This window comes from Triturus cristatus, chromosome 11, assembly GCF_964204655.1.
Source record: "Triturus cristatus chromosome 11, aTriCri1.1, whole genome shotgun sequence".
NCBI classification, from domain to species: Eukaryota; Metazoa; Chordata; class Amphibia; order Caudata; family Salamandridae; genus Triturus; species Triturus cristatus.
The window spans coordinates 337,353,278-337,375,838 of record NC_140594.1 but is presented as its reverse complement, the minus strand read 5'-3'; positions in this window follow the sequence as shown (position 1 = coordinate 337,375,838).

Below are 22,561 nucleotides of genomic sequence, written 5' to 3'. Positions count from 1 at the left end.
GAATGAGTCGACCCCACTTGCCATGTGTGCTTCACTGGGACCAATCTCCTGGGACCATTGTGGCATTGCTGTCTATCTGTGTGACTAATCTGCGTTTTTCCTGTTTGCATGTTTGTCTGGCTGGTTACATGCCACCCCACCTGTGATCTGTCAATCAGTAGACTCTGGCCTAGGTCGCAAGGCCTGCCTGACCGCGTATTTCTACTCGGGGTTTATGTAGAGATCATGTTGGGAGATTTCGACAACAGTGACTTGATCTTGTTTTGTAATATATATGTATTGTTGCGTGAATTGACATCACTATTAACAGGAGTTCTTGCTCTGTTCGTGGTTTCCTATAACAATCTACTCCACATTACAGGCATCTGTGGGGAGAACCAATTATGGCCAAAGCAGTCAGGTAAAATCCTTACCTGCCAAGGTCACACCCCAGCTAAAGCATGCTTAAGGATATTACCTATCACCGCTTCTCAAAAGAGGCCTATATTGTGATACCATTCTATACTCTTGCCTTGAAGCAGCATGTACAGAGCACTACTTGTTTATTCTGACCCAGGCAGATAAAGAAATTGAGCAAATGACAGAGAAATCACATTTCCCAATGAAATACCTCGGCCCAGGAGGTCTATATGCTTTCACCGTCAGCCTATCAGAAAGGTACTCTTTATTTTCTCTCCTCATGATGGTGATCATAACGGTCCCATCCCATTTCATTTTCAGCATGATTATTACATTTATACAATGACAATTTACCCTTCAAGGAGACTACTGTCTACATATCTTTTCACTAGATCTAATCTCTTGGTGTTGGAGTATAACGGATGTGTAATAAACTTATCTAGGGTGGCAACAGTCTCTTCACATCAGTGAAGAGATCACTTCCCGTGTCATCCCTCCAAGCTATATACTCCATTATGTGGAGAAACTACAGCCCTGTCATCTTGAAATTGGAAACCTTTAATGAACACAGAACCTCCACAAGCATCTAGCGCACTTTCACGTAATGGTACAATCTGCCAATAATGTACCATACTCAACTAGAAATTGTTATTGATATAAAGAGCCTGATTAACAAAGAAAATAATAAATGTACACTTTCAGGTTAACACCTGCATGTGAGTGTAGATTTTGTAATACGGAGGATTCACAGATATTCACAGGCATCATCATGGGATGCTGAGGTAGGGGCAGGTTTCCTTGAGGAGTCCTGGAAATGTTGTGTAAAAGTCCCATCGGGATCCTTTTCCATGTTTGAGGAGAGTGCCACAGTGGTGATCTCTACACAGAGAAATAGGACCTTCTGTGCAAACTTGCATTTGTTTTCATCCACAAGATAAATATTTTTTTCCTGTGGAAAACCCCATTCCTTTAAACCTCCAACAAATATGGGCATTATCCATTCCCCTTCTTCCACTGGAAAGGGACTCTAGCCTTACCTTTTCTGAATTAAAAATCCTAGGGGCATATTCACAAGGAACTATCGCCATGTTAATGGCACTTTATCGCAGCCAAAGTTGCAATAAATCAATAGTCCCATTCACAAGCAGGTGTTAACAGCCTACAGCACCAGTTTACCTGCGATAGCAGCTGCAAAAAACATCACCGCAGAAGCCCCCCGCAACTGTCGCTAATGATATGCAGAGTAGGCATTCCTGTGCCCAAAGCCGCGACAACACCACTCTACAACATTCACAAGGACCAGACAGAACTGCGATAAGAACACTAAACCGGCGATAAGGCGTGTTAGCAGCAGGAAAATAACACCTGCTCTGACCTTGTGCTAAGTCGGACCACAGCCTGCACCACAAAGGGAAGCACAGACCAGAGCCACATCGGAAGGGGCAACAGATGCCATGGAGCCACTGGTCATACGGCCTGGACACCCAAGAGGGCCACAACACCCACCACCACCACCCCAGGACCCCAAACCCCACCCAGAACACCCCCCAGACCACCACAGAGGCAGCGCAGACAAAGACAGCTAAGCCCCAGGAAACGCACCAGCCTCACAGACCCAAGTCCTGACAATGTCATTGCCCACTACAGGCCCAAAAGGACAACCATCCTACGCATCCTGACCAACAACGCCCAACAGGCCAACGGCACAAACACAGCGGACAACCAACATCCCACCCCACACAAAGCTGTTGGCTGTGCTGCACCTGTTGGCCCCTGGAACACCCAAACCAACACCCGCCACAGTTGGAGGAGTCACACAGCCAGCCACATCCAAGTCCCTAATACCTGAGCTGGACAACACCATCAGCCTGTCACCCCAGTCCCTATACGTCCAATACAATGCGCAGGATCCGCTGGACACCAAGCAAAGACCATACGCCATAGCTGGATGCACACACGTGTCAGAGAAATCCACAGCACACACGTCATACCTGTGCCCCCTGCCGACACAGCACTCAATTGCTGCAACAGAAAGCAAATGTCTCACAGCAATGTGCAGACAGCAACCGAACACCATGGAACCACCACCAATCACGCCTCCAAATACCCAGCCAGTGTGCATGATTCCCTCATCCTCCAACAGTCCATCATCAACCAGCGCTTACAGGATGGCACCAATGGGAATGCACTGCCCGTTGTCAAGTACCAAATGAACATCCCACACACCTCAACTCCACAACCATGCAACTCGCAACCCTGGTAATGCACACGTCACAAAATCACATACAACATTCAAAACAACATGCCCACCTACCAGACACGATAGAACTACTCACAATGTTAACCTGGGCAAGCCGTGAACATGAGCCATCAACGGCATGGTACCTCAGCCACACAATAGCCGAATGTGTGGAGAGGTGGTAACCAGGCATGTGTGAAGGAGGCAGGAGAACAATGATTGGGAAAGTACACAATGCCAAGAGTGGCAGCAATGTGATGGACAGACCCCAGTATGCAGAACACACCCATATCTATGGCGACATACACCGCTGGTGTATGGAGTTTAGTGAACAGTGGACATAACCATGTCACCCCAGCCAGTGGGGGAGTACGTGGAAATGTTGCCTGTTACGTCCCCCCCGTAAGCGTGAACGGAGTGGGATGGCCCGGCGTATGCCAGCCCAGCGTAGGGGTGTGAATAAAAAGCACGTAGCCCTGGACATGGTCCTCTTCTAGAATGACCAACATCCCTGCCAGGGCGGCGCCTCTCCACCTGCCAAGAGGCCGACGCCGTCCTCGTGAGCGGAGTTGCCTGGGTTCCTGTGTGCCTGCCATACCCCGGCTCACAGGACCCTAACCCGTCAGGCCCACCCCTGCACAGCTAGGCCATACTGCCCACCTTCCGACACCGGTGTGTGTCAAAGAGGGCCCACCACGTGCCGGCGCAAGCTCCAAGACCGATGCCCGCGACCTTGGCATCCTCCTCAGACCATCACTGCCTTCATGACACAGGCCCGCTTTACTTCTTTCTCGTTGACGTACTCTACTGCTGCATCCAGACTACACTACGGACAAGTAGGTCACACATTTGGAACTGAGTCTTAATTACACCATGGAAGGGAACATCATTTAAGGCAGAGTCCATGTCACTATACTCCCTTCGATGTGGTGCCACCAAGTCTGTCCATAGCATTACAACCACACGTGTCTGTGGGCCTACGCGGACAACTGCCCTCAGCCTAAGCTGCGCACGAGTCGGTCACAGAATTGGAACTGGACATCAATTATTCAAAGGCAAAATACATGTCATCGCACGCAAGGCAAGGCGTAAGAGGATGACGCGTTGCAGTCCGGAGGGAAAATGATCATCCTTTACGGAGGTGATCGAACACTACCGACAACTGCCCTGGTGTCACTAACTCTGTGCATCGTGAGCCAACAACACGTGGCTGTGGGCCCCTGCTGAGCCATGGCTCTGTACTGCACTGTGGACAAGTAGGTCACACATGTGTAACTGAGACATGATTTATTTATGGCACATTCTATGCCATTGCACAAGCATCATCACAGATGCATCCCCTTTCAGCACTGGTGCCACTGACTCTGTGCCCCATGACACATGTACACTCCCTGTTTGAACTTTGGTGGCGTGTGAGACTATGGCCTGGGTGTTGTCATCATCATCATCATGTAGCCGCTACTGATTTGCTATCAAGTAGGTGTCCGTAGCATTCCTCTCCTACATATTGCCTGTGTCTGCTTGGTTCTGCCCTCTCCATCAGGCCCTGGAAGAACACCTTCCACTGTCCCCTGAAACACTCAGCGTCATTCATCTTGGACATCGATGAGGTCCCGCTCAGCTCATGTGTCCCTATCACACAGCACCGTAAGTCACCGTCCCGTGGCGGTGTGCCTGTGCCGGCCGCACTGCATCCGGGGCCACTAACTCTGTGCACCACAACTCATGGACCTGTTCTGATTGAGTACTGTGCTGTGGACAGTGCACTCAACAATGTTGCCTCATGTAGTGGGGAAGACATGGGACTATGATGAGAAAGATGTGTGCGGACGGGAGAAGGCACAGACAGTGGGAAGGCAGGAGGCAACAACCCTAAGGCAGGAATACAGACTGGAGGTGGAAGTCAAGCTACACACCCTGATCTATTACTTGGTATTGCGCTGTGGACTGCGGACCCAACTGTCACCTCAGGCAGTGAGGGAGACCTGGGACGTTAATGAGGAAGTTGATGCAGGTGTAACACACACCACTGCATCTGCATCAGGACTAACCCGAAGGGACACAGTCGTAGCAATTTCTTCACATGAGCGCGCTCATCTCTAGTGCCTCTACCTCAGTGCACTGCAACTCACGGAACCTCCTGACTGAATATTGGGTGACCTCTGTCCTTGCTCAGGCTCCCTCTATGTTGCTCTGCAGTTGACTCTGTTATGCTGGTGTTTTCTGTTTCCATTGCACTGGTGTTCACTGTTCAAGTTGCTGCCAGCACCAAGCACTCGGTGTGGGCTGGCTTATACTCACCCCACACACATCCAGCACAGGCATCACTGTACATGTGGCCCTGCCAATAAAGGGGACCGGGTGCACGGGCCTGTTGCCAGTTCAACATGATATATGCGTGTGTCCCTGTTGTATGCATGGAGGCCTTGGGCCCTATGACATTACATTGTGCTGTGTACAGCAGATGCAGACATGTCACCGCAGACAGCGGGTTAGAGCTTGGACATGTAGCTTTGTCGTCACCCACTCCATTCGTAACGGGAGTGGACTGTGCCATCGTACGCAGAGCCAATGTGGGTGTGTGACTGATATGTGCGTGCCCCTGGGCGTGGTTCTGTACTGGGAATGTGGATCTACATTTGTCTCTATGGCAGTGTGGGTCTCCTTTGCGGGGTGTAGGTTGTCCCTGAAGGGTATTGGACACTCACCTATGTATTCTAGTTGGCCTTCCATGGGTTCGGACCACACCCGCACCTGTTGGGCCACGTCCTTTTGGCGTTCTGACACCTGGCATTGGGGTGCCATGTGTGGGTCGGTGAAGTGGTGTGAGCCTGCCGTGCTTGTGGGTGCTCCATGCTGTGTGGTCTGTTGCAGGGGCTGGGTTCTCCTCTTAGTAGCTTGTCTGCCCTGGTCCTGGTGGTGGGTTGCATGGGATGTCCATGGGCTGTTGTAGGGCATCGGTGTCTTAGGTGTGGTGTTCGTCTCCGGCATCACTGATGGGTTGTCTGGTCTAACCTGCTGGAGGTGTTGTTTGTCTCTGCAATGTGAAGGGGAGATGCATGTTGACATTGTGTTGACATTTATGTTGGCGCATTTTTCTTGTAGACATGCAGACTGTGTGACAATGTACCCTGTGACTGTTTGGGGGTGCTTGCAATTTGGATTGGGACAGTGGACATTTGGACTACATGACTGATGTGAGGTTTTACCCGTATATACGCATCTCACAGTTCCCTGCTCTGTCCAATGTGATTGGCCTGTTTCTGCGCATGGGCGGGCCCAGTTGTGTCCCCTGTTCTGCAGTGTCGGTGTTGCACTTTGTGCCACATTGTCATGGGATGTGCTGTGATTGCTATGTGTGTGTGCTGCAGTGTGCCACGGGGATGGGGGACAAGTCCCTGTGTCATTGTGGTTGTGCGGTGTGCTACACCTCGTTGTGCATGTGTGCCATTGTGCCCATCTCCCCTCGTCCCCCCAGTCCCTGTTGGATCCTCACCCAGTTGCTGTTGTGTCAAGTCCTCTTGAACTTTGTCCGTACTCCCACCTCCTTTCACCGTCTCCACACTGATGAATTGCCTTCGTTTCCTCCAGCTCTTCCTGTGGCGCAGGACTCCCACCTCCTGTCGCCGTTGCTGCCTTCCTGTTGGCAGCGGCTTTGGGCCTGGTTTAGGTTTCCATGTCATGCCTGCGCCTCTTGGCCTCATCCATTGCCCTCCTTGACACACCGGCTGCATTCCAGGTCGTCTGATTGTGGGACAGTTGCTGGTATGTGTTCTGTCACCTCCGTGATGCTGGTCTTGTTTTCCTGCGGAAGGCACCTCGACGACATGTAAACCCCCGTAATCCATAGTTTACTACCCCCCACACAATTTGGCCAAACTCTACCTTTGAATGTAAGGTTTTGAAAAAGGTTTGCGAAAAAGTCATGGATTTTGCAGGGGATTGCGAATGGGCCCTAAAAAAAATCCCAGTGTTACGATTCCATGGTGTGCAAAGCAACACCAACCCTCCTGAGGTTTACTGGTGGGATTCACTTGAAAGACAACGTTGAAATGGTGCTGAGAATGAATATTGTGTTGGAAATGTTGACTTACACAAATATCGAGTTGGAAATATTGTGATTCAGAAATATCAACAGCAAGAATATCATGGTCAAGAATATCGAATTTAAGGTAAGAAATATCATTTAAAAAAAAATAGAAGTCACTTATGTTGTTTGCAAAAATATAGATGTTTACAATATACATTTTTTAATTATTGTTATGTATTTTAGTCTATATTTTAAAATGCATGTTATGTATGTTTTTTGTATAATTACTGTGTATGTTTTTTAATATATGAGTTACATTTTTAGTAGTTATGAATTTCATTTTAATAAAATTTTGCATTTTTTTAGTTCCGTAGTGGGTTGTAGGTTTATAGGGGAATAGGGTGGGAAGTAATTTAATTACAATAAATTAATTATATTTTTTTATTTATTTCGTTTCGATTTTATAGTGATTATTGTGGGAAGCAATTTATTTTAATTAATTATTAATTGCTTGTTAATTAATATTAATTAATTAATTGATAATTATCATGGTACATGTGTAATTTTCTTTACGTGCAGTCTGTGGGGTTTATAGTGGTGAAGGGTGGGAAGTAATTTATTTTTGATTAATTAATAATTAGTTGTTAATTTTTATTAATTAATTGATGAACAATTAATTATGGACATTGTTTTATTTGTGGGGTTTATAGGGTTAAAGGGTGGGAAGTAATTATTCTTTAATTAATTAAAATTTAGTTGATCATTAATATAAATTAATTTATTTAGGTTTAATTAGGGTATCTGTTTATATTTTTTGGGGTGTAGGTTTTACTGTTATAGGCGTACAGTGTGGGGAGTAAATTAATTTTGCTTACTTTATAATTAGTGGTTAAATACTATTAATTTTTTGTTGAAAATAAGTTTTAATTGTGTAATACATTTTTTACAGTTTAATTTTAGTTGGGGGTTGTGGGCATTTTACGGGTAAAGTGTGGGAAGTTAAATAATTTTTAGGAGTTTTAGTTTGTTTTTTAATTAACAAAATTTCTTTAATTGGTAATTAATTATGTTAGTTAAGGAAGTACATTTTATTTTAATTTAAATGTGGGTTGTGAATTGTGTGGTGTTATAGGGTAGGACATTTAAAAAAGTAAATGTATATAATAATTAATGTTTTTGTTTCTAATTTTTTTAAATTAAATATCATATTTTGTTTGGATATTATTATTTGTTAATTTTATTTAATATTTGTAGGTATTTGTTATATGTATTTACCATTTTAATATGTTTTTTGAAAAATTTAATAGTAAATATATTTGTATTTGAATTTTTATATATATTATCTACTGGCGGTCGCCAGTAGATAGTTATAGTTACAACCTAGTTTAGATAGGAAATCTCAAAATTCTATTTTGAATAACTTTGGCGCCGGTTGACGAATCTTCGCGAAATTTTCAAAACTAATGGGGCGCTCCGTTCAGCTCCTCCCCTGAAAGTCTCGGGGTGATTCGTCAAGCGGGGGCCGAGAAAAAGGGGGGGTCCCAAAACACGTTTTCCCCATGCATTTTTCCTTAGGACCTTTAGTCGCAGCTACAGCCCGAACGGCTGAACAGAATTACGAGAAATTTGGCAGAGAGGTAGCCATAGGGTCAAGGAAGTGCCTTTTGCAGGTCTGGTGTAAATCTGTTCACAGTATTTCCTGAGAAAATAGCATTTAAAAGCATATCAATATCTATACGCGCGCACCGTGCGCGCACCGTGCGCGCACAGTGCGCGCACCCTGCCGTGCGCGAACGCAATTCTGATTGGTTGTTAGATGTCAGTAAACATTTGAATCGGTCGAAACCAGGAAGTGTCGGACGCCATTCTGTCTTTAGCAGTCTGAGGGGGTGAAAAAAAAAGGTGGAGAATGTGAAAAGGGGGCAGATTGGACAGTTCCTGACCCCCTAGCCTTGGTCAGGGGGTCACAGAAGGACCCCCAAGGGTGAACATTTGTTTTTTTATATTTGTTAAAAATCGCGAGGTGCGCGCACGTTGCGCGCACGGCGAACCGTGGGTGCTCGGTGCGCGAAGCGCACCTTGTGCCCACAGCGCGCGCACCGTGCGCGCACGGTGAAAAACCTGAAAAAAAAAAATACATAACTTAGCATTTAAAAAAACGTACAAATTCACTGAAAAAAACATAGGTTTCACACACGTTATAGTTACGAATTAGCATTTAAAAAACCTTGCAAATTCACTTAAAAAACCATAGTGAGTTATAGTTGCCTGCACTAACTATAACGGGGGAATTTCATTGGTTTTTTACGAGTGAAATGTCCACCTAACTATAACATGTGTGAAACCTATGGTTTTTTAAGTGAATTTGCAAGGTTTTTTAAATGCTAATTCCTAACTATAACATGTGTGAAACCTATGGTTATTTAGTGAATTTGTACGGTTTTTTAAATGCTAAGTTATGTATTTAATATTACATTTCTTATATATTTATTTTACAATAAACTACGTATTTAAAAAAAAAAAATTTTAAAACATTTTTCTGCCTTCGGGGTCCTTGAGGGACCCCCTGACAAAGGCTAGGGGGTCAGGAACTCTCTACCCTGCCCCCTTTTCACGTTCGCCACCTTCCTTTTTCACTCTCGCACTCAAAACAAACAAAATGGCGGCCGACACTTCCTGATTTCGACTGATTCGAACGTTGACTGACATGTAACAACCAATCAGAATTACGCTCGCGCACGTTAGGGTGCGCGCACGCACGGTGTGCGCACGGTGCGCGGCTATACATATTTATGTACTTTAACTGCAATTTTCTCAGGAACTACTGAACAGATTGACTCCATATATGCAAAAGGCACATCCCTGACCTGAGGACTACCTCTTGCCAAATTTCAAGTAATTCTGTTCAGCCGTTCGGGCTGTACCTTCGACTAAAGGTCCTATGGGAAAATGCATGAGGAAAACGCGTTTTGGGACCCCCCTTTTTTCTCGGCCCCCGCTTGACGAATCCCCCCGAGACTTTCAGGGTAGGAGCTGAGCGGAGCGCCCAATTAGTTTCGAAAATTTCGCGAGGATTCGTCAACCGGCGCCAAAGTTATTCAAAATAGAATTTTGAGATTTCCTATGGAAACACGGTCCTAACTATAACTATATATATTATATATAGTAAGAGAGAGAGAAATATTACCTACTGGCAGTCGCCAGTATGTAGTTATAGTTAGAACCTAGTTTCCATAGGAAAATAATTTTCTGATTTGCTAATAACTTTGGCGTCATTTGACGAATCCTTGCAAAATTCTCCCCCCAAAAAGTCTATCCAGGTCAGCTCCTATCCTGAAAGTTTTGGGGTGATTGGTCAAGCGGGGGCTGAGAAAAATGGGGGTTCTCAAAACGTGTTTTCCCCATGTTCATTTCTATAGGAAATTTGGAGACGGGCTACAGTCCGAACTGCACACCGGAATTACCCCAAATTTGGCAGAAAGCTAGAGCTTGGTTCAGAAAGGGACCTTTTATTTAAAATGGTGTAAATCCATTCAGTGGTTGCTGAGAAATTAAAAAAATAAGAGTAAAAAAATCAATTTCCCATAGGAAACTTTTGGCAAGGCTACAGCCTGAACTGCTGAACGGAATTGCACCAAATTTGCCAAAAAGGTTGTGCTTGGTTCAGAAAGTGAAGTTTTGAAAAATGGTGCAAATCTTTTCAGCAGTTGCTGAGAAATTCCAAGAATAAAAATTTCAATTTCTAGAGGCACGGTGGATCCGCGCACCTTCCCGACCATGAGCTTCACTGTGATTGGCTGCCAACACTCCAAACCAGGAAGTGTTGGCAGCTAAAAGAGAAAAACAAATGTGAAAAACAAGAAAAAGGGGCAGGGTAGAAACACCCTGACCCCCTAGGCCTGCTCAGTAGGTCCCACAAGGACCCCCAAGGGCCAAAAAAAGCATTTTTCATTATAGGTTCCGGCGAAATTCACGCTGGGGGCGCGAATCCCGCCGTAATTTTAAAAAAAATTGAGGCCCCCGGGTGGGCCAGGTCCCGGGGGCATTTGCAATAAATATATGCGGTGGCCCGTGGGGGCCCACACATCCCCGGGGACAGCCACCCCCAGGGCTTGTTTAATATCAAGTGCGGGAGGCCACTCAGCCAGCCCTCCCGCAGCACAGGGGACCGCCACCCCCAGGGCTTCTTTTTTAATGTGTGGGGGGGCCCGGGGACTGCCACCCCGGGGCTTTTATTGATTATTCGTGGGGGGCACATGGCCACCCTGCTGCCCAGTGACCACCACCCCTGGGGCTTTTTAATAAAAATATCTAAACCTGTGTGGGGGGCTCAAGCCTCACCACATGCCCCGGGGACCGCCATCTCCCCAGGGCACTATTATACAAATGCGGGGGTCCGTTACGGACCCCTGAGCCCTGGGGACCAACACCTCCCTGGGGCTGTGCATGAGGTGGGAGGGGGCCGTGCCGCCCCCCTCCCGGAGCCCCTCATGGCCCTGGGGACTGCCACACCCCAGGGCTGGCTCCTGCAGTGTCCCGGGGTGCCCACCCCAGGACACTGCTGTTTACTATGACCGTGCGGCACCCGCCTTGTCATAGCAAACTTGCTTTCGATTTCCAAAATCCAAAGCTGATTGCTTTTCCACACGGGCAGCTGCATGTTAGCAGCTCCCCATGTGGAAAAGCAATGCAGGCTCCTGCAGGACGCGGGGAGCCGGTGGACCGTGGCGGCATTGGGGCTCCCCCCACGGTCCCCAACAAAGTGACCAAGCCCCAGGGGATGGGGTCCCCGGGGCCAGAAGAGGCCCAGGAGAGGGGCACATGGCACCCCTCCCCTGTGAATTATAATTTTTTTTAAACCGGAGAGGCCAGGCCCCCGGGGCCATATTTGGCCTGAAGAGGGGGCCACGCGGCCCCCTCCCAAAACATAAATAAAAAAGGATGGCCAGGCCCTGGGGCATGGGGTCCCCGGGGCCAGAAGTGGCCATGGGAGGGGGGCCCACACGGCCCCCCTCCCGTTTACATTAAACAAAATAAAAAGGGGTCAGGCTCTGGGGGATGGGGTCCCCAGGGCCCAAAAAAAGGCAAGAGAAGGGGGGCCACACAGCCACCCTTCCTAATTTTTTTAATTTAAAGCCATCATTGCAGCTAGGCCCCGCCCCTCCCTGCAGCACTCAGCAAACACACCACCTGGTGTGTTGTAAGTTAGGGAATTAATTCCCCTTAAATACTGAGGGTCCCTGGGGGCCAACTAGCCCACCAGGTACCTCCAGTATGCGCTAAGGAGCTGCATTGAAGAGAGGTGTTCAGAGGCCACGCCCCTTTTTACACCTCTCTGCAATGCACCTCTGTGACACTTACTGGAGGTAACTGGTGGGCTAGTTGACCCTCAGGGACCCTCAGGACTCAAGGGGAATTAATCCCCCAATTTACAACGCGCCAGGGGGCACGTTTGCACAGTGGTGCAGGGAGTGGGCGGGGCCTGACATAGCAAGTGTGCAAACACACCCCCTGGCACATTGTAAATTGGGGGATTAAGTCCCCTTCAATCCTAAGGGTCCCTGGGGGCAAACTAGCCCATCAGGTACCTCCAGTAAGCGCCACAGAGCTGCGTTGCAGAGCAGTGTAAAAAGCGGCGTGGCCTCTGAACACCTCTCTGCAACGCAGCTCTGTGGCGCTTACTGGAGGTACCTGGTGGGCTAGTTGACCCTCAGGGACCCTCAGGACTCAAGGGGAATTAATCACAAAATTTACAACACTCCAGGGGGTGTGTTTGCACAGTGGTGAAGGGAGGGGGCGTGGCCTGATGTGAGACTTGTGCAAACGCACCCTGTGGCGCTTTTTAAGATGGGAGTTTAATTCCCCTTGAATCCTGAGGGTCCCTGGTCGCCAACTAGCCCACCAGGTACCTCCAGTAAGCGCCAGGGAGCTGCGTTGCAGAGAGGTGGTCCAAGGCCATGCCCCTTTTTTACACCACTCTGCAACGCAGCTCTGTGGCGATTACTGGAGGTAGCTGGTGGGCTAGTTGGCCCCAGGGACCCTCAGGACTGAAGGGGACTTAATCCCTCAATTTACAATGTGCCAGGGGGGCGTTTGCACAGTGGTGCAGGGAGGGGGCATGGCCTCATGTGACAAGTGTTCAAACGTGCCCTGTGGCGTGTTTTAAGTTGGGGAATTAAGTCCCCTTGAATCCTGAGGGTCCCTGGGGCCCACTAGCCCACCAGGTACGTCCAGTACGCGCCACAGAGTTGCGCTGCAGAGAAGTGTAAAAAGGGGCGTGGCCTCTGACCACCTCTCTGCAACACACTTCTGTGGTGCTTACTGGAGGTACCTGGTGGGCTAGTTGTCCCCCAGGGACCTTCAGGATTCAAGGGGAATTAATCCTCCAACGTAAAACCCGCCAGGGGGCGCGATTGCACAGTGGTGAAGGGAGGGGTGGGGCCTGGTGTGACATGTGTGTACTTATGCAATCACTCAGCTAAAACCCAAGCACTAATAAATTCTAATCATTCAGTCACTACCCATGCACTCATGCAATGACCCATGCACTAACTCATGCACTGCTACAATACCCTGAGCAGTACCAATGCAGTCCAGCCATCGCTCTGTCACTACCCATGCACTCCTCCAATCCCCCAGCATGCAACATGTACTTATCCAATCACTCCGCCAAAACCCAGGTACTTATAAATTCACCATGCACTGTCCTTGCAGTACTCTAATCATCCAGGCACTAACTCATGGCAAATACAGAGGAGGTCATGCTAATTACAGGGATACCCCAACGCATAGTGTTCCCTAGTGTATGTAGGTGTTTTCACTCTATTCTAAGTGTCTTTTAGCATAGCACTGTCTCCAGTCCTGGTTATTCAGAGTCAGTTATCACCAGTACCTGTCAGTAAAAAGTTGGGGGCACAGGAGGACTTTCTGCTCCTCTGGTGGTTCTTTCTGCACATCTCTTGCTTCTTCCTGCACTTTTCTTTGTCTTTCTGGCCTTCTGTTGCCTCTTTCAGCATTTGTCTTGCTTCTTTTGGCTCTTTTCTTCCTCTTTCTTCACATGTCCTGCCTTTGTCGGCATAGTTAGAAATTAGCATTTAAAAAAACATTGAAATTCACTGAAAAAAACATAGGTTTCAAACACATTATAGTTAGAAATTAGCATTTAAAAAACCATTGAATTTCACTAAAAAAACTATAGGTTTCAGCCACATTATAGTTAGAAATTAGCATTTAAAAAACCTTAGAAATTCACTGAAAAAACAATAGGTTTCAGGGACATTATAGTTAGTTGGACATTTCACTCGTTCAAAACCATAGAAATTCCCAAGTTATAGTAAGTTCAGCTAACTATAACTCGTGGCCCCGCAATGCACTACTGATGATGTCACATATTACATCATTCATGACATGGTCAGTGACATCACTGATGACATCACTGATGACATCTCAAACGACATCACTGATGACACACTTTAAAACATCACTTTAAAGCAATTAATAAACTATAAATTTAAATGTATTTTATAATTTTAAAATGATATAAAAATTTACAAATATGTGTATATAGAAATATATATATATTTATTTTTATATATATATATTTACACATCTATATAAATACATATATAGCTATATACACATATTTGTAAATGTTTATATAATTTTAAAATTATAAAATAATAAAATTAATAGTTTATTCATTGTTTTAAAGTTAATATAGATGCACTATTATGGTGTCGATTCCGATTCTGGATTTTTTTTTCCCGCACGACTCGTATCCGTATTTCTTTACGTACGAATCGTACAAGGCTCGTACAAATGGCAAAGTACGATTCGTATGTGAAAAATACATACAAATCGCCTCGGGAAAAGTCTATGAGACGTCCCCGGACAGTTTTACTTACAACTTGTAAAACTGAAGTCCGAGCGCGCAAGTACGATCTGTACCGCCCGTCCAAAAACAAAAGCGCATGGAAAAGGCCCCGTACGGAGCGAACTTTGTTCGACTCCTACCCCGAGTACACTTGTGCCCGGGGTACGAGTCGTACGGCCCCCCCAGCCTCCCACCCCTCCCGCGTACGTCTGCACCGTACCCCCCACCCCCCTATGTACGGACCGTACCCCCCACCCCCCGTATGTACGGACCGTACCCCAGGAGTAGCCCCCACCTGCGTATGTCCGCACCGTACCCCAGGCGTACCCCCACCCGCGTATGTCCGCACTGTACCCAAAGCGTACCCTCACCCGTGTATGTCCTCACAACATGGTCAGTGACATCACTGATGACATCACTGATGACATCTCAAAGACATCACTGATGACATCACTGATGACATTATCCAGTGAATTTGTGTTTCTATAAAATGTAAATATGTTTTATATATATATGCCAAGGTGTATTGAAGAATGAATGTGTGTATAAGAGTCAGGATGGATGATTAAGTAGGTGTGTGACTGATTGTAAAAGTGAGTGATTAATTGTGTCTTGCTTAATGCATGTGTTAGCGACTGATACAGACATTCACACAGTTTAGGTTGTCAGTTGGTGTGTAAGCAGTTCCATGGTTTGGTTAGCAACTAAATGAGGATCTATATGAGCTATTGATTGCTTGTCTGAGTACCTGAGTGACTGTGTGGGTGGGTGGGGGGTGTGACTCTGTGCATAGATGTGTGAGTGGATAATTCACTGTGTGTATGTGTTCAAGTGTGTATCTGTTAAGGTCTGTATGGCTGGGTGAGTGTGTGTATGATAGTCTTGGTGAGTGAATGGATGCCTCAGTGGTACATGTGTGAGTACCTCCATATGTGAAAGGCAGTATTTATGAGTGTTGGACTGTATACATTACTATATGTGAGAGTGAGTGATTGTGAGAGTGCCTGTATGGATCAGTGTGTGCTTGTATTATTATTGTATTAGAGTGTCAGTATATGTTTAAATAAGTGACGTGGTATGTGTATAACTGTACAGGTGAGTAAATGAAAGTGTGATGATTATTTCCATTACTGACTAGGTGTGTGAATAACTCTATGAATGAGAGGCGGTGTGTTAAGTTCTGTATAGATATGTGACTATATATGATAATGCTGTATTGATGGCTGTATGTATGAGTGAGTGTATGGGTGAATTAATGGATGTGTGTATAGACCTACAAATTAGTGAGTGGAAATGTACTAACTGGTATTGGTGTGTTCATGGTTTCGAAAATTATAGTCTGTATTTTAGAGTGGGTGTATCAAGTGTTACATTAGGGTCTGATGAGGTGCATCAGATTTTGCCGTGGATGATATCATCAGTGATGTCATCAGTGATGTCATTTGAGATGTCATCAGCAGTGCATTGCGGGGGCGCGAGTTATAGTTAGCTCAACTAACTATAACAGGGGAATTTCTATGGTTTTCTATGAGTGAAATGTCCAAATAACTATAACATCCCTGAAACCTATGGTTTTATTCAGTGAATTTCAAAGGTTTTTTAAATGCTAATTTCTAACTATAACGTGCCTGAAACCTATGGTTTTTTCAGTGAATTTCAAAGGTTTTTTAAATGCTAATTTCTAATTATAATGTTCATTAAACCTATCTTTTTTTTATGTGCTTTTTAATTATCATCCCATTCTCAACTTGGTGAAAACTGCGAACCTCACCACTCTTCCATCGGTACCTAACACCAACAAAATTGCCACAAACGAGAGCCACAACTAACGCTAATGAAATGAAAAGTAGGCGTTTCTGTGCAAAAAAAACATGAAAACACCACTTCCCCATATTTTCAATGACCAGCCAAATCTGCAATACGATCCAAAAAGCAGGCGATAAGCCGAGTTAGCAGTAACAAATTAACATCAACCTTTAACTGGTGTAAGGATGTCGACTATCTAAAGACCAACACATGATAGAGCTATTGATCATGCTGCTCCAACACCCAACAAGGCCACAATACCCAGCGCCACCACCACCAGAACCTCCCCTCCCCACCCCCCCTACTACCACTGAAGCACCGCAAAACAGGACAACGGACCTTCCCAAAACACCATGCCCCTCTGCCACACAATAGCTGAATGTTGGGAGATGTGGCAACCAACTATATATGAAGGAGGCAAGTCACCCATCAACAATAAAGCACACAATGCCAAGTGTAACGCTGATGGGCTGCACGCACAAACCTCTCCGTGTGGAGATATACTATTGATACTTGTAGTGTAGTGCACAGTGGACTCAACCACGTTAACTCAGGCAGTGGGAAAGATCTCGGTCATGTAGCTCTGTTGACCCCCCTGGAAGCAGAAGTGGAGTTGGCTGCTCTAGCATACGCCACTCCAGTGTAGGAGTATGAATAAATAGACCAGGCCCTAGGCATGGTTCACTTGTGGGAAGACCAAAAAATCTGTCACAGCGGCAGCCCTCACACTGGCACGTGCCTGCCACCATAACCGCGGGCCTCCTCGACACAGGCCCCCTGCGAACCCAGAGGCACAGCACCGCAAACTTATGTCTGTACCAACTACTGCCTTTGATCTACACTGCGGACAGCAGGGCTCACAATTCAGATGCAGTGGCGATTGCAGATGTCGCAGTCCAGTTCGCAAGACACGTTGCTCCCAGTGCGGTCCACACATGATCGCAGGCTGCACACACGCTGTTTGCTTCAGGTGCTATTAACTCACTGCACCATAAGTCATCGCCATGTGGCCTCATTAAGGCAGAATTCATTAGAAAAAACACATTGCTCCCAGTGCGGCCTGCCGGGTCCACGTATTATCGCAGGGTGCGCACACGCTGAGTACTCCAGGTGCCACTAACTGTGCAGCTCAACTCAACGTGACTTGGCTGTGCACTAGGCCTGGGATAAAATTTCGTTCCGTTCGCGGAAATTGCGATAATTTGACATTTTCGCGTTCCGCGGAAAGCGCGAAAATGTTAAAATTTCCACATTCCGCAGCTTAGCGATAATTTGGTTCTTGCTCGCGCTGTAAAATAATACATTCTCGGTCACGCGCGATCGCCTTACCTGAATCCCTGCGTTCGCCGACAAGTTTTCTTGATCCGGTCGCGTTCTCCATGAGATGTTGTATTGTTTTTAGCCATTTGCGCTGTCTCGCGACAGTTCGCGCCCGCAGTGACGTCATGGGTCGCGTGATCACGTCTTTCTTCTCGCGATCATGCACCGCGAGACAACTGAAAACAAGATGGCCGCGCCCGCGAGCAACCACATGGGTAAGTTGGCGAGCCGCAACCATGCAGAAAATCTGGCGAACATGCGGGAAAAAAACTTCTGCATCTTAGCGATATTTCCGCGTGTTTGCGATAATTTTTAACATTTTCGCGATAATTTGCGAAAGTGTGCACCTATCCTGAACGCTGCCTCCACCCTACACTAAGGTCACACGGTTCACAATTCAAGATTAGTAGTGACGCAAATTGTGTAAGAGACTCTAATGGGTTAAGAAGACCACATGCTCCCAATCTGTGCAGCTCAAGTCAACGTCACCTGCCTGTGGGCCTTTGTTCACTGCTGCCTCTGGCCTACACTGTGGAAGACCGGCGACACGTGGTGCCAACTAACCCTGTTCAACACAGGCCGATCCCACATATGTAACTGTGTCCTGAGTCCTGAATGTCAGTGACCACAGCACCAGACTCTCTTCAATCAGTTAGGGGTATTTCCATATGGAAGGCCGGCGACACGTGGTGCCACTGAACCTGCACTACGCAGGCCAGTGGGGCCACCAGCGTATGCACGTGGCTGTTGGCCCTTGCTCGCCGCTACCTCTGGCCTACACTGTGGAACACCGGCGACAAATGGTGCCACTAACCATCTTCAACACAAGCCGATCGCAACTGTGGAACTGTGTCCTGGGTCCTGGATGGCAGTGACCCCAACTCCGTGAGACAACCACTGCACCAGACTCCCTTCGATCAGTGAGGCATATTTCCATATGCTATGGCGGCGATACGTGGTGCCAATAACTCTGTTCAACACAAGCCGAACAATCCCACATGTGGAACTGTGTCCTGAGTCCTGAATGGCAGTGTCCCCAAGTCCATGGCAGCGACCACAGCAGCATACACCCTCTGATTAGTTAGGCATATTTCCATGTGTAACATCGGCGGCACGTGGTGCCAATAACTCTGTTCAACACAAGCCGATACCACATGTGTAACTGTGTCCTAAGTCCTGAATGGCAGTCACCCCAAGTCCGTGGCAGCAACCACAGCACCACACTCCCTTCGATCAGTGAGGTATATTTCGTTATGAAATGCCGGCAACACGTAGTCCCACTAACCCTCTTTAACACAAGCCGATCCCATATGTGTAACTGTGTCCTGAGTCCTGAATTGCGGTCACCCCAAGTCTGTGGTAGCGGCCACAGCACCACACTCCCTTTGACCAGTGAGGGGTATTTCCATATGCAACTACAGACTCCAGTAGGCAAGTAACTATCACAGTCCTACACCCTACATATTATCCTTTTAGTATCCTCGCTTCAAGATTAATTTTTTTTATATCAGTTATAGCTTTACTACAATGACCAAATTAATCTTCAAATGCAAACTAACATGGAATAGCAGTCTACAGTGCAGGCAGTACAGCTCGCAATTCCAATTTTAAATGCTAATTTTTAACAACAAGATTGTACTCAGAAAATTCAACACTTCGTCAGTGTATTCTATACTTATTTCATCTTTTCATCATACGCCTACACTGCACTCACTAGGGCTCACAATGAAAATTATTACTTCATTCATTAACTACAGAGTCCACTAGGCAAGTAACTATTACAGGCCTCAAATCTACATAATATCCTTTTAGTTTCCTTTCTTCTTGAACATTTTTTATATCAGTTATAGCTTTAGTACAATCACCAAATTTATTTTCAAATACAAACAAACACTCAGCAGTCTACATTGCGGGCAGCAGACCTCTCAATTTGAATTTTGGACACGTGGTGCCAACTAACACTGTCCAACACAAGCCGATCCCACATGTGTAACTGTGTCCTGAGTCCTGAATGGCAGTGACCCCAAGTCCGTGGCAGCGACCACAGCACCAGACTCCCTTCGATCAGTGAGGCATATTTCGATATGCAAGGCCGGTGACACGTGGTGGCACTAACCCTCTTTAACACAAGCCGATCCCACATGTGTAACTGTGTCCTGAGTCCTGAATAGCAGTCACCCCAAGTCCGTGGCAGTGACCACAGCACCAGACTCCCTCTGATCAGTGAGGCATATTTCCATATGCAAGGCCAACAGCACGCTGTGCCACTAACCCTGTTCAACACAAGCCGATCCCACATGTGTAACTGTGTCCTGAGTCCTGAATGGCAGTGACCCCATCTTCGTGGCAGCGACCACAGCACCAGATTCCCTTCAGTCTTATTTGTTGTTCTTTTCTTTAAATATTTTTTCTTATATGTAAATCTATACATGACTAAGATTCTTCTTTATCCAACCGCACTAGGACACTTTCAGGCCCAAGAAGGTTGTTGGGGGTATGATGGTAATTTGGAAAGAGGGTGCGTTACCTGCTGATGTGGGGAGAGAAAGCGTCAAAGGGGTATCTATCACAGAAAGAACTCCGATATGTTTTCACAAATGCCTCGGACAAATGCCAGCTGACGGACTGAATCACAAAATGGTTTTTCAATGCTTATGTAATGTGAGTTATGAACAGTTCGCACCCAGGCTCGCTGAGGGTCAGCTGTAGCCCGTCCGCTCGACTCACAGATGCAGTACTATGAGCCGTCCGCGTCATTTTAGCTATCCCTGCCCTGTTCTGTCGTACGCTACGCCACGCCACTCCGATTATGTTCTGACGTTGGCCCTACAAAGCAAGCTGTCACAGGCATACTCGCAGTTGGTGTGCAGGTCAGTGGTCTAGTTCTCAACATCTCACGGCCACTCCCTGAGGGCAGGTTTGCACACACACCACACCCATCCGACACATGCGTCACAGGCCATGTGACCATGCAAATATAATAGATCTACAACGTCACATCCTTTATTGCCGGTGCTGACTTGATGACAAACGCTCCACATGTCTCAACCATAAAGAGTCTTTGAAAAGTTGCGCAGAAGGTTAGCCGCACCCTGATCTGTGAAGTCATCAGGGGCCTACCACCCCCTTGGTGCGGGCTTCAGATGCACAGGGTTAGTGCCACCCGAAGCTCATATGGCCATCAGGGGCCTACCACCACGTGGCACGGACTTGACTTCCACAGGCTTAGCGGCCCCAAAAGCTGATGTGGTCTCCGCCATTGATGACTCAGGACTCAGCGACATGTGTGAGATCTGCCGGGCCGTGGAGAAGATGATGTGGTCTCCGCCATTCATGACTCAGGACTCAGAGAGATCTGTGCGATCCGCGGAGAAGCTGATGTGATCTCCGCCATTCATGACTCAGGACTGTGTGACATATCTGGGATGCGCAGAGTTTTGACGGGCACGTGGAGTTCCCACTGCTGCACACTCTGGTGGCACCAGGTAATTATTTGCTCATGGATGCGCAGGGGCGGCAGTGTCTGCCTGTCTCTCTCTCTCGCTCTCTCTCTCTCTCTCTTCCTTCTTTTCCTTCTATCTCTCTAACTCTCTCTCTTCCTTCTCCCTTTCTCACTCCCTTTCTTTCCTTCCCTCTCTTTATCGCTCTGGCTTTTTTTCCTTCTCTGTTTCTCTGTGTCTCTCTACTTTGATATGCCCATTACACACGTCCTTATTTTGTGCTTTATTTTCCAGGCTCTGTCGTCGACATCCATGGTCCCCACAGGAGTGTTCCGCCTTGTTGTTTTGTATTATTTTTGATAAATTTTGATTGAAAATAGTTTATCGTTTACATATATATGTTTCTAAAAAAATAAAGTTTGGAAAAAAAATAAAGTTTAACTGCTGTGTGACTCTTCATTGTTCTGTTATTTGATGGAGTCCACCATGGTGTTAAATTTTGGGGCACTTATCGAGGGAATACTGGTGATGTTTGCAGTTTGCACCAACTTCTGAATAGTGTGTTAGGTTTATCTCAACTTTGCTTCCATTTAAGTGCTGATAATGAAATGCAGACTAGTCGTTCCTGTGCAAAAAGACACGAGGTGCACCTTTGCGATTTATTCTAAATACTAAAATCCTGTATTGAATTGCACCGAGGTACTGGCTGCACTTACAGTGTACACACAAAATCAATTAAGAAATCTCATTGCATTTATATTGATTGGGAATAGTGCGTCAGGTGCTGGATCTTGACGAGATACACTGCTCAGTTTGTATATTGTTCTGCTCACGAAAAAAATCACATCACAAATTTCACACAAATTGCAATGCGAAACAAATTCCGGTGATAAGCCATGTTAGCACCAGGGATTTTACACCTGCTTTCTGCTGGTGTTAAGCAGGACGACTACCTGCACCATGAAAGGGAACACAGCCAAGAGCCACACCAGAACACCCACAGGTGCCGTAGAGTCAATGAGCTTGATACAGGGATACCCATGAGGGCCACAGGACTCATCACAACAACTCCAGGACCTCCAATGCCCCCCAAACCTGCATCTGAGCAAGTGTGTCCCTGTGGTCATTGTCTTAGCATAATAGGCATGAGCCCTGCAACATCACAGTGTGCTGTCACCTCATCGTTGACAGTGAGCCTGGATATGTAGCTACGCACTCATCCTCCTGCATGCACAACCGGTGTGTGCTGGTCCAGGGTACACAAGTCAGCGCAGGGGTGTGCCTATCCGGCAAGGGTAACGGTGTGTCTCTTTGCTCTGGTGTGGCCTGCCACAAGGGCCGCAGCAGTCGATGTTGAAGTGCACCACCTCCAAACGGCACTGTGATGGTGTAGTTGGAATGTAGCAGGACATGCGCGAATAGGCATTACAATGGTGTGCTGTACGAGTGCGCGA